This window comes from Pristiophorus japonicus, unplaced genomic scaffold (genome assembly GCF_044704955.1).
Source record: "Pristiophorus japonicus isolate sPriJap1 unplaced genomic scaffold, sPriJap1.hap1 HAP1_SCAFFOLD_596, whole genome shotgun sequence".
Lineage (NCBI taxonomy): Eukaryota > Metazoa > Chordata > Chondrichthyes > Pristiophoridae > Pristiophorus > Pristiophorus japonicus.
This window is the reverse complement of record NW_027254505.1, coordinates 240,436-250,715: the sequence shown is the minus strand read 5'-3', so window position 1 is coordinate 250,715 and position 10,280 is coordinate 240,436. Positions and strand designations below refer to the sequence as shown.

General features: G+C 46.5%; 2 non-coding genes across 2 annotated transcripts; one reads left to right on the top strand and one right to left on the bottom strand.

The window, feature by feature from the left end:
- Window positions 1-3,476: 3,476 nt before the first annotated feature.
- On the bottom strand, window positions 3,477-3,549 carry trnav-uac (transfer RNA valine (anticodon UAC)). The gene has a single exon. It is a non-coding gene; the product is annotated as a tRNA-Val (tRNA).
- Window positions 3,550-9,797: 6,248 nt separating this feature from the next.
- On the top strand, window positions 9,798-9,869 carry trnaw-cca (transfer RNA tryptophan (anticodon CCA)). Its single transcript has one exon. It is a non-coding gene; the product is annotated as a tRNA-Trp (tRNA).
- Window positions 9,870-10,280: the final 411 nt, after the last annotated feature.

The following is a 10,280-nucleotide window of genomic DNA, read 5'->3' as shown; positions in this document are numbered from 1 at the left end:
GAAGGTGGGGCTAAACTCTGTGAAGCAAATTCATGTATTAAGGATCCCAGACTGTCTGGGGGGAACTATTCACCCCATAAGAGATAATCGAATTACCCAATCAAGCACAATGGAAATCATGGTCAGGAAACTGGACAATCCTCAAACAATGCAAAACCAGTGATAGCACATTCTCACACCCTAATCGAGTTACTGCCGACAAAGGAGACATTTGAAAATCAATGGACAGAACAGTTTAAACAGAGCCCAAGAGATTTGATGGGAGATAACAAAGCCTTTTTTGGGGGATATATCTATCCCCCAGTTTTACAAGGAAAAACTAACAGAACACAGACTGGAATGCGCACTGACTCGAACAAGGACATAGACTGGAACACATCCCAGACACAAGCAGCCTGCTTCCTCTACAGTGAAGAAATGGAGTCGTGAAGGAAACTACCAGAATTCATCAAGAACTGACCGAGCACGAGGCCCACGAAACGGAAGGTTGTCAGCAACCAAATTGACAATCACTCTACAATCTACTTCTGAACGACCCAACGAGGGAGAAATTACCAAAAAGAACGAACTAAAACTATTCCTAACCAAAGAAAGTGGGTACTTACCCCATACATCCAAAACGCAACTTAGCGCATCAACGGACGCACCCCAACCGAAGACTACGCAGTCCGAAGTCCTCTCCTCTGTCCGGGGTACGGCTCGCCGAGAAGGCCAAGTGCAGCGAACCCCGAAACCGCGAATCACCGGCAACTGTCTAAAGGGATTGGTGAGCATAGCCCCTGAACCCTAAGAGCTATAACTTAGTTAGTTAGGGGAATTGGGAGGGGAAGGCTGGGATAACTTGTGTAAATGTATCTGCATTCTCCTCTTTACTCCATTTAGAGTTTAAGCTGTATTCTTTTCCCCACAGGCTGTAATTTGACAATTTATTCAATGTGTTGTACCCCTCAGTGTGTATTGGTCTGTGTGTGTTATTAAAGGTGTGCCTTTTACTTCTTTATAAACACAATAAAGCCATACCTTCTTCCTACCTTGAAACCGATTGTCTGTCCAAGTCTGTCACAGTCCCTTCATAATTCCAGTGTCGAGAACCAAGGGTCAGCGAGCGATTCGGAACCGCTCATATAAGGTCAGAAGGGAAAGCTGACCCCCTGAAAACCACCCCTTACACTGCCGGCCACAACTCCTTCATAACCGATCTTATTCCTCTCACTACTTCTTTACCCATGGATCCCTCGTGAGGTTGTGGTGACCTGAAATTTCTAAAATCTTAATTTAAAACTAGAACTCTTCAACATTCTTAAACTCATATCGTGCTATTATATACATCTGCCACCCGTCTCCGACTGGCCAAGTTAATCCCTGTTCTTCTCCTTCCCTTATTCAGCCTCTGGTTTGCCTGTGTGGCCGGCGGTAAGGCGGTCTGTACCGCAGGACCCAGAGTGTTCTGACTGGAGGTGTGCCTGAGTCCCACATTATCGGGGGAATGGCCTCTCCGGGGCAACAACACACTTCCCCTTTAGGTGTGGCTGCTGAGTTCATTTCATTAACTGAGGATTCTGCACAGCCGGGGGCTGTAGGCTGGGGACTCTCAGTTAGTGGCTGGTCCACCACGACCTCTCCTGTGAGTCCCTCACCGCCGTAGGCTGCCGGCTGGGGATCCCTGTCCATAGACTGATCCCTGATCTTGGGTATTCTCTAACGGATGGCCAACCTCCCGGGGCTGACCCACTGAAACTGGGGCACTGGTGACCACGGTGTCTCCGGGAAGCGAGCCGGGACAGCTTTGTCAGGAATCTGTTTGAACATCTTAAACAGATTCACTGGCAGGCTGCTAACAACATGGGCAATGAACTCAGCACTTTAGCTCGAGTGTTCAGGACAGAATGCGCCCCTGAGCATGTATGAGGAAAAAGCTCCAGAAAATATTCTCGGCCAGGGAGCTTTCGCTTGTGAGGTGAACGTGTTAAGCGCGACACTGCGGAAACATCTCCACTTTCAGCACCGGGTCAGACAGAAATGTGAAGCGAGCAGGTGGACTGCAGAATCCCACTTTTAAGGAGTTGGTCGTGGTATCAAACAAAGAGTTTCACTAAATGATTAAAAATAAGAAATGTCAAAGTCGAACATGCATCTCCAGAGGAGACTGCGATCTGAGCACAGCACTTTAAACCACTCCGCCACCCTGAGTATTCAATGCTAGATGTGGCCACCTGCAGATTGATTTTGGACTTTTATGTCCTGACACATGAAATAAATGAGGGCAGCAGGCGTATCTCTGCCTGACACCGGGGAAACAGTGAGACAGATCTTGGAGCAAGCGTCTGGTTATTGCCAAACAGCAAAGAAAATATTTTCTGGAAGAACAATGTTGAAAATAATTGCAACCCCAACATGATTAGAACACACAACCTTTCGATTTGGAGTCAGGCGTGCTACCATTGCCTGACAAGGTCCACACATGAAGTCTGAGATGTTCGGCGATATGAAGGTTTCACAATACAAGGGGCTTTAAAATCCCCGCCCATTCCCACCAGGTATCAGAAGCAGCGCTCACCTGCCAGTCACCGTATGTTATTTTCTTAAACTTTTGTGTTGCTTTCACGGGAAAGCATCATTAATTAACCCCTCACCTTCTTTTGCACAATGAAAGAAATGCTAACTGAGGGAGAGTCGACACTTCAATCATTTGTCCTGTGCTTTGGGGAGCGGGCAGGGAAATGGACCTGAGTCCATGATTGCATCGGCCATGATCGTATTAAATGTCGGAGCAGGCTCGAGGGGCGTATGGCCGACTCCTGCTCCTATTTCTTATCTTCTTATGTTCTTATGCATGTTGACCCATTTTACACACTGTATTTTAGGAGTCTGGTTCAAAATCTTCATTGCTGATGACACCAGGAATCTGGGGCAACTTTTGTCAAATTTAACAGCACCGGTTATTCCTACCATGCACAGAAAATAGAATCAGTAGTGAAGATAAAATCCCATGGTGCTCATTTTCAGATTCAACGCCGTAGGATTTCAAATAAAGTAAAATAATTTTACAGTGAAAAGATTTGGAAGTGTTACTTGTATTTGTGCCTTTAATTAAACTTTGTGGCGTCTGACTCCCGTTCATGCCACTGCTGAATAAGAAAGGAGGGTTTGACGTTGACCAGACTGCACCGCCCCTGATATTTGTGAGCTCATCCTTTATATTCAGTGGTGTCTCGCCCTTTGATAGGCTGCAGTGTAGCGGATATCACGTTGGCCTCACACGCGAAAGATCCCCGGTGGATCCGTTTTCTCTCACTGAAAGTTATCTATTTATTGAAGTGAAATAAAGAGCAATTAAGGAATAAGGGAGCCCTTTTGCCAGGAGAATAAATAGCAAATAAAAACAGCAAATTCTGCAAATCTCAGCAAATCAGGCAGCATTTGCCAGGAGACTCAACTCGCCTCCGATTGTTCCCCTTTGGCAAGTTTAAACAAAATGTTTCTGCCTGGGATCGAACCAGGGACCTTTTGCGTGTAAAGCAAACATGATAACCACTACACTACAGAAACCACTGGTACAACAGCCCCAACAGAGGGGAGCTGACCAGTGAGCTCCCTCTGTGCTGATCGGGAATGTGTTGGCTCACCTGAAACAACTTCTGTCCCACACTGAAAGTTCTCAATCCTTCTCCTCCGCTGCCCTTTACAGAAATGTCACGGATCACCCAGCCACCGTGTTCACTTCCACATCCTCACAGTGGGGCCACAGAGGCTCCTACCGTCTCCCCGCGATCAGCGAACTCACCCAGTTTACTAAATTAAACCCCGAACACGTGCCCGGCAAAGGGCAGGAGAAGCCAGATAGTCTGTAAGCTCGGTCTATCGCAGAAAGTATTGGTATTCATGGTGCTCACAGCAATTATTAATCGTCTCACAGACCTCAATTATTTTTATGCGATGAATTGATCGAGTATCGTTACCAGGTTAGTGCGCCGGATCTTAACCCCTCGACCACCAGGGAACAGTTATGATAGATGTAGATATATTTAAATATATTTATATATGAACCTGAATATCAACGGCTAGCTACCTAGACCTCATGGCGAACAGCAGTGCATCTAACTTTGAGTGAAGTAAATTGTTCCACAATGAAACCCATTTCATCTTTTGTTCCCTTTTAAACACTAGAAACTGAGACAGGGGGAATAAATAGAGAAATAAAAGCACAGGGATATAGACAAGAGGAAGAGAGAAGGGGAAAGGTACTGCCCCCACCCAGAACTAATGCAGAAACCCCTCTGCTGCGCTCGGGGTGGCCACCCACAGCCTGGATACACTAACGGGAGAACACCAGCGGCAGGTCGGGACCATAAAAGGAACGGCGAGCGGCCCTGGGAGCAGCTTGGAGGTCCCGGGAGACTACTCCAGGGAGCAGCGCGAGCTGGTGCAGGAGGGCGGCGGCAGCGAAGTGTGACGTCATCAAGGTCCAGGTCGGTGATTGGAGCGTGGGCAGATACAGCAGGAGCGGCGAGATCGGGGCGAAGGAGCGGCGAGAGACTGTGGAGGGATGTGATCAGGGCCCAGGGGAGGCATGAGTTCAGGGCCAGGGGCCCAGGGGCAGCACAGACCAGCCCACACTGCAATATGTGTGCACACTGGGTCCGTGCAGCAGAGCTGGTCTCCAGTCGTCTTATTTAACCCTTGCCACTGGACCAAGACCTCGCTCTGTCAAGCCCGTGTGATGGCTGGGGTGCAACGGCCATCACATGTTAAAAAAATCCACGCACAGGCATCTTCCACCCTTCAACAGACAGTTCAGGACCTGGAATATTGAAACACCTGTGAACTCATCCTTTTTTGGCGAGGAAGCAAGTCATCCTCGCTTCGAGGGACTGCCTATGATGATGATGAACTGGATTTGCTGCAGTCCGCGGGCAGCAGGTGATGAAAGTGGGCGTGAGAGGGTGAGTGACAGGTGGGCACTGCTTCTGATGCTGTCTAACCCACGGTGGGAGCGGCCGGGGATTTTAAAGCCTTTTCATTGCACCAATGCAGCGTAAATGAAACTGTGTTTCAGGAACCTTCATGTTTCAAACATGGACAATCTGCACTGTAGACCTCGTGGTGCAACGGTAGTGTGTCTGACTCCAGATCAGAAGGCTGTGCATTTAAATCATGTCAGGATCATTGTTCTTCAGGAGTTGTGAACTTGTTTGTTGTTTGGCAATAACCTGACACTTGCTCCAAGGTTTGTCTCACTGTTTCCCCGGTGTCAGGCACAGAGATGCCAGATGCCCTCATTTACTTCATGTAACAAGACACAAAAGTTCAAAATTTAAATGAACTTACAGTCTGGATGGCCGAGCCGTCGAAGGTGCTGCGTTCAGTTTGCAGTCTGCTCTTAAAGCGCGGTTTCAAATCCCTTTTCTTATTTTTAGTCATTAAGCAAAACTCATTTGCTTGGCACCACGACCAGCTCCTTAAAAGTGGGATTCAGCAGTTCACCTGCTCGCTTAACATTTCCGTCTGACCTGGTGCTGAAAGTGGAGATGTTTCCGCAGTGTAGCGGTTAACACGTTCGCCTCACACGCGAAAGCTCACCGGGTGGGAATATTTGCTGGAACTTTCTCCTCATACATGCTCAGGGCGAGATTGTTCTCCTGTGAAAGGTCATATGATCATAAACATGTAAGGATTTGGAGCCGGAGTAGGCCATTCGGCCCCTCGAGCCTGGTCCACCATTCAAGAAGATCCTGGCAGTTCTTCGACATCAAGTTTAAACATCTGGGGCGGAGCCAACAGGCGCCTGGCTGCAATCAGTGACAAAAACGTTTGCTTTAGCAGAAGCACAGCGAGCTCAGTTGATACAGCGTGAGATTTTTAATCTCAGATTCTCGGGTTCGAACACCAAGTTTGTTGATTACTTTTTAACTACATTTTATGTTGCTTTCACGGGAATACATCGTTAATTAACCGATGATCTTCTTTTGCACAAATAAAGAAATTCTAACTGAAGGAGAGTCCATAATTGGATAATTTATCTATGCTCTGCAAGTTAACTCTTGAACCATAAACCATTTTACACACTGCTTTCGGGGTCTGGTTCAAAATGTTCATTGCTAGTAACATCAACAGGAGACTGGGGCAACAGTGAGACTGACTTTAGAGCAAGGGTCTGGTTATTGTGAAACACCAAAGAAAATATACATTCTGGAAGAATAACATCGAAAGGAAATGTGACCCGACACCCAGAAAGAAGTGTTAAGACAGAAGATGAAATGCTGCATCCCTTTCTGCAAAAAATTCCTTTCACAAACATTTCTCTGACCGAAGCTGCACAAAACAAAAATGTTCCTTTCAAAGTCATTAAACTCCCGAATTTCCGCTTCACCGGAATCTCCTGAATCAGATGCCTCTAGTTTTGCCGACTCAATCCATGTCCCTTTGCAATGTTCTGCTTCCACCCACACTATGAAATGTGCCACTAACTTATAGAATCATGGAATGGTTACAGCACGGAAGGCCATTCGGCCCGTCGAGCCCGTGCCGACTCTCAGCGAGTCCCACTCCCCCGCTCTTTCCCCGTAGCCCTGCAATTGTTTTTCCTTCAGACACTGATCCAACTCCCGTTTGAAAGATAAGATTGAGTCTGCCTCCACCACCCTTTCAAGCCGTGCATTCCAGATCCTAACCACTCGCTGCTAAATGGTCATCTCCTGTTCCAATGTGTAAAGTCTGGGAAACACGAGATCAATTCCTGCCACACTCACAGACTTCCTAAATATAGCACCGTCTTTCTATTCTCATAAAACCAGCTCCTGAAGTGTAGGCCAGCTGTGTAGGTGAAAGCTCTGGTTATGTTCCTAACATCACTTCAATTGCAGTGTTTCCGTAGTGTAGTGGTTGTCACATTTTCTTCACTCGCGAATGATCTTTGGTTCGAAACTGGGCGGAAACATTTTGAAAACTCGTTTAATTAAATATTAGAAAAAATGGATTTATTCATATTAGTGTTTCAATATTAACAAAGCACAATGTCCCACAGCCTTGTTAAATTTTCTGATATCTATGTTCAGTTCTGGATACACTCAAACTCGACACTTGAACTGAATGCTCATAAAAGTATTGGAGTGGGAACTCACTGGATAACAGCACAGCTGGCAATGTTTGCGGAATATATTCATGACACCAAAGCACACAATGACAACCTGGAACTGTGCGGCACAGTATCCTCGGGGAAAACAGTTGAAGTCCCTGAGAGGGCTTAAACCACCAACTTTTTGGTTAACAACCAAACACGCTAACCCATTGCGCCACAGAGACTGACGCAAATGTACACTGCAAGACATCCCAATCCAGGGTGTCCATCAGTTAAAGCTTCAGATTGCTCCGACCAGTTGGAACTTGTCCACTCTCAGTTGCACTTTTCCCAAATAAAGGGTGGGACATTCATTGTGGATGCGTGGAAGCAGTCTGGTCCCGCACACTGCAGACACTTCCATGTCACCACCAACCAGCTCTCCCACAACCGGTGTGATCTACCTTCCAGCCTTCCGGTGCCTTGTCTGTGACCAAGTATTCTGATTGTCCCGAAGCCAGTATTAGGTTTTAATTCCTTTTCAGCTCCTGACTGCGGATATTCCTGTGATTAAACAGGAACTGAATGCTTGCAGGGACAGTTGGATTCACCATTTCTTTGCTTGGTGAAATTTCAAAGATTGAAAGTGACGTACATCAACCCCAAACCTCGTGACCTACTCGCTAACCGCTACACGCTGCTCCCGTGAGATGGAAGCCCAGTTGCTGTTTCAAGCTTGAATGCAGGTACAAGCAGAACTCATTCAAAGAAAGCCCAAGTCCCTGAGGCACCTGATTATTTGCACCGAACTCCTTCGCAAAGAGTTGAGGTTTGTGTGGGGTGATTTGGGCACATCTTTCCCCACACTACAACACTTCAAACATAACTCAACGGCTGTAAAGCACTTTGGGACGACATGAGTTCCTGAAAGCACTGCAGAAATGCAAGTCCTTCTTTGCAAAATTTCTATGCAATTTCAAAACTCGCCGGGACAATAATGGACTCGTCCAGGATTGGAACCCAAGACTTCTCGCAAATTTCATTTAACTTCGACTCAGCTAAAGTCACGCTTTTCGATCAACAAACCAACTGCTTGACAATCATAATGGTAATGTATAGCCATTATAAAAGCAAGTTTTTGTGTGTGGCTACTCTTGATTAGAGAAGCACGTCAGACCGAATCAGTGACTTGGCTTTTTCGACCTGTCTTCTGAAGCGCCGCACGGTCCCACTCCGACAGTCAATGAACTGTTGGGACGTTAGTGTATCCAGGCTGTGGGTGGCCACCCCGAGCGCAGCAGAGGGGTTTCTGCATTAGTTCTGGGTGGGGACAGTATTTCCCCTTCTCTCTTCCTCTTGTCTGTATCCCTGTGCTTTTATTTCTCTATTTATTCCCCTGTCTCAGTTTCTAGTGTTTAAAAGATGAAATGGGTGTCACTGTGGAACAATTTCTCTCACTCAAAGTTAGATTCACTACCGTTGTGCCATGAGGTCTAGACAGCTTGCCGTTGACATACAGGTTCATATATAAATATATATTTTTATATTTATACAAATTATCGAAGCTGTTCCCTGGTGGTCGAGTGGTTAAGATCCCGAGCATTAACCCTTTCCATTCTCAATCAGTTCATCGCAGAAACATAATTGAGGTGTGTGAGAGGATTAATGATTGCTGTAATCGCCGTTAATAACCCCACTACGATCTGTTACAGAACGAGCTTACACACTCTCCCGCTTCTCCTGCCCTTTGCCGGACATGTGTCCCGGGTTTAATTTTGTAAATTGAGCGAGTTCGCTGATCGCGGGGAGACGGTAGGAGCCTCTGTGGCCCCACTGTGAGGATGTGGAAGTGAACACGTGACATTTCTGTAAAGGGCAGCAGAGGAGAAGGATTGAGAACTTTCAGTGTGGGACAGAAGTTGTTTTAGGTTAGCCAACACATTCCTGATCCTCCTCTCTTCTTCGGTAATCCTCGGAGTCGAGGATGACTTGCTTCCACATTAAAAATCAGTGGTGATCAGCACAGAGGGAGCTCACTGGTCAGCTCCCCTCTGTTGTGCTAGCTGTGCCAGAGGTTTCCGTAGTGTAGCGGTTATCACTTTTGCTTTCCACGAGAAAAGTCACCGGTTTGATCCCGGGCGGGAACATTATGTTGAAATTTCCTATCGGGGAACAATCGGAGGCGAGTCTCGTCTCCTGGCAAATGCGAACTGACCTGCTGAGATTTCCAGCATTTGCTGTTTTTATTTGCTATTTATTCTCCTCGCAAAAGGGCTCCCTTATTCCTTAATTGCTCTTTATTTCACCAATAAATAGATAACTTTTAGCGAGAAAAAATGGATCCACCAGGGAACTTTGGCGTGTCGGAATAACCGGTGCTGATAAATTTGACAAAAGTTGCACCAGATTCCTGGTGTCGCCAGCGATGAGGATTTTGAACCAGACTCCTAAAACACAGTGTGTAAAATGGGATCTGGTTGAACAGTTAACATGCAAAGCACAGAACAAATGATTGAAGTATCGACTGTCCCTCAGTCAGCATTTCTTTCATTGTACAAAAGAAGATGACGGGTTAATTAATGATGCTTTCCCGTGAAAACAACACAAAAGTTAAACAAAAAACATACGGTGACTGGCAGGTGAGCGCTTCTTCTGATACCTGGTGGGAATGGGCAGGGATTTTAAAGCCCCTTGTATTGCGGAATCTTCATATAGACGAACACCTCACACTCACTGTGTAGGCCTTGTGGCGCAACGGTAGCGCGTCTGACTCCAGATCAGAAGGTTGTGTGTTCAAATCACGTCGAGGTCACTGCTCTTTTGGGTAATCCCGGAATTAATATTTTCTTTGCTGTTTGGCAATAACCAGACCCTTGCTCCAAGGTCTGTCTCACTGTTTCCCCGCTGTCAGTCAGAGAAACGCCTGTTGCCCTCATTTATTTCTTGTGACAAGACACAAAAGTTCAAAATCAACCTGCAGGTGGCCATATACAGCACTGGATAGTCAGGACAGCCGAGCGGTCTAAGCTGTTGTGTTCAGTCTGCTCTGAAAGTGTGGGTTTGAATCCCATTTCTAGCACCTTTCATTTTTAGTCATTGAGCAAAACTCATTTGCTTGGCACAACGATCAGCTCCTAAAAAGTGGGATTCTGCAGTTCACCTGCTCGCTCAGCATCTCCGTCTGACCTGGTGCTGAAGGTGGAGATGTTTCCGCAGTGTGGCC